The 1,826-nt window shown below is 27.1% G+C and overlaps 1 protein-coding gene across 1 annotated transcript in view; it reads left to right on the top strand.

Moving 5' to 3' along the window:
* Positions 1-1,826, top strand: part of LOC105448086 (venom prothrombin activator nigrarin-D-like) — a 12,518-nt gene that overhangs the window by 1,876 nt on the left and 8,816 nt on the right. The gene's annotated exons all lie outside the window — the stretch shown is intronic.

Here is a 1,826-nt window from a genome sequence, read left to right as displayed (position 1 = left end):
AGAAACATGAAAACTTGAAACAACGAAAATATATAAATTATTGCATTCTGACTAAATCTCTTTACGAATTATTTTATATTTATAGATTTTATTTATATCGAAAATATATTGATAATTGGGAGCAAATTAAAATTTTTTTTTTATTATTAAATAACGAGATGCCCTCCTTATTTATATTCGGACTTGGGACCGACAATGATTTAAGTATGTGTATATGTAAATATCTCCACAGTAGATGTTAATTAATCATTGTCGGTCCCAACTCCGAATGTCAATAAGGAGGGCATCTCGTTATTTAATAATAAAAAAAATTTTAATTTGCTCCTAATTATCAATATATCTTCGATATAAATGAAATCTATAAATATAAAATAATTCGTAAAGAGGTTTAGTTAGAATGCAATAATTTATGTATTTTCGTTGTTTCAAGTTTTCATGTTTCTCTTAAGATTATTCCTTTTTTTGCAAGTAATGTTCTAATAAAAATTTTAATTTAATTATAAACGTTCTACAAATGCAATGTTACTCGCATTTAGTCCAATTAGAAATTAATTTGTAAATTATGAAAGTTGCAGCGATTTTTACGTTGCAAATACGGATTTTAAACGTTCTATTTCAATGTGCTAATTTTTCCTTCAGTCTGACGTTGTTATAATAAGTTTCGGTTTTTACGAAGACAAATATACATTACGAAACGTAGAAATCAAATAATCCCCGAATGGTTACGAAAATGCTTAAAACTTGCAACTTCCTTTTCGAATCGCTATGCAATTCATAGCTAAATAAATATATGTCCAAAATAAAAAATATATTTCTTCCAAATTATATTATTAATAAATAAATAAATAAATATGCAAAAAATAGATTCTTAAACATACACTTCCTTTTACAATTAAAGTAATACAGTTAAATTTTTAAGTAATTGTTAGCTCAATAATTTGTTAGCGGTCGTAAACATTGTAAAATATTTTTTATGATTTACATATCATACATATTGTATATTTACATATAGTCCTGGTATATACAGTCACCAAACTAATAGACCGGACAATGCGTCAATATATCGAAGATTTCTAAAAATTCAAGATAGCAACTTTGTCAAAAATTATCATAACATAATGATCGAATAAGTATTTCACAGTTTGAAGTCTTCACTTTCGAAATCCATATTTCATGAAATGATTTACTGATACTTTACAAAGCTGCACGGATGTAAATGGAGATGCATCAAATCTAAAATTTTTTAAATAAATTTGCGAAGTTTTATGGAGTGAAATAAAAATCGCACACAATACAACTTACAGCGTTCAAAAGCGTGAATCTTTACCTTTCATTTGCGTACTCGATTAGCATTGTTTGAATTTCTTTTACCGAGTTATTCAATACGAAAGCAAAAATGGTCATTTTTACTTCAATATTTAGTAACTCGTTGAAAAAATGTCGCACAATACTGATCGAGTGCGCAAATTAAAGGTAAAGATTCACGTTTTCAAACGCTTTAAGACGCATTTGTATGCAATTTTTATTTCACTGCATGGAACTTCGCAAATTTAGCAAAAAAAATTTAGATTTGATGCATCTCCATTTGCATCCGTGCAGCTTTATAAAGAATCAGTAAGTCATTTAATGAATTATGGATTTCGAAAGTAGAGATTTTAAGCTATGAAGTGCTTTTTCGATCATTATATTACGATAGTTTTTGACAAAGTTGCTCTATCTTGAATTTTTAGAAATTATCGATATATTGACGCATTGTCCGGTCTATTAGTTTGGTGACTGTATATACCAGAACTATATGTAAATATACAATATGTATGATATGTAAA

This window comes from Wasmannia auropunctata, unplaced genomic scaffold (genome assembly GCF_000956235.1).
Source record: "Wasmannia auropunctata unplaced genomic scaffold, wasmannia.A_1.0 LD336090.1, whole genome shotgun sequence".
In the NCBI taxonomy this organism is placed as follows: Eukaryota; Metazoa; Arthropoda; class Insecta; order Hymenoptera; family Formicidae; genus Wasmannia; species Wasmannia auropunctata.
Note: the sequence above shows the minus strand (reverse complement) of the source record. Positions and strands in the feature narration are given on the sequence as shown.